At 28.5% G+C, this 667-nt stretch overlaps 1 pseudogene; it reads right to left on the bottom strand.

Annotated features, from left to right (window-relative positions):
• The window catches only part of LOC147471782 (uncharacterized), a 2,178-nt pseudogene continuing 1,511 nt past the window's right edge, over positions 1-667 (bottom strand).

A 667-nucleotide genomic window follows, 5' to 3' on the forward strand; every position in this document is an offset into this window, starting at 1 on the left:
ATATGCTTTTTATGCTTTAAAATATGCTTTTTATGCTTTAAAATATGCTTTTTATGCTCATAAATAAGTTTTTTATGCTTGACAATATGCTTTTTATGCTCTAATATATGTTTATGTTATATGGATATTTTCTTTTTCCATGATCAGTTGCTCACTTTGCGTAAGGGGGAACTTATTACACATTGTGTCATCGATGTCACGATTTTTTAAAATAAAGGGCAGAAAATAGTCAAGATTGAGTATTGAGTAATATGATTTTTTATGTATTCAAATATGTAAAAAAAGGTTTCTACATAAAAAAAAAAAAAATATGTAGACTGTAGTAACAAAAACAACAAACAATAGGCTGTAGTAACAAGAACAAATAATAACTATGTAGCCTGTAGTAACAAGAACAAAAAACAATAGGCTGTAGTAACAAGAACACTAAATAAGCTTTAGTAACAAAAACACTAAACAATACTGTAGTAACCAACACCCAAAAACTTAGGATTCATTAGTGACAAAACATTACCAACAGGACATAATTAGGGTTCATTACATTTGATGATTAAGTGATGTTTCAAATTTTCAAAATGAAAACTACGTCTATTGTCGGCTAAAACAGTTTTGTAGACAGAAAACATTCTTTCCACATCACAGGTAACGACAGGAGCAAATTGAAATG

Source organism: Penaeus japonicus, unplaced genomic scaffold, assembly GCF_977035675.1.
Source record: "Penaeus japonicus unplaced genomic scaffold, GWHDUDI00000001_assembly GWHDUDI00000005, whole genome shotgun sequence".
Classification (NCBI taxonomy): domain Eukaryota; kingdom Metazoa; phylum Arthropoda; class Malacostraca; order Decapoda; family Penaeidae; genus Penaeus; species Penaeus japonicus.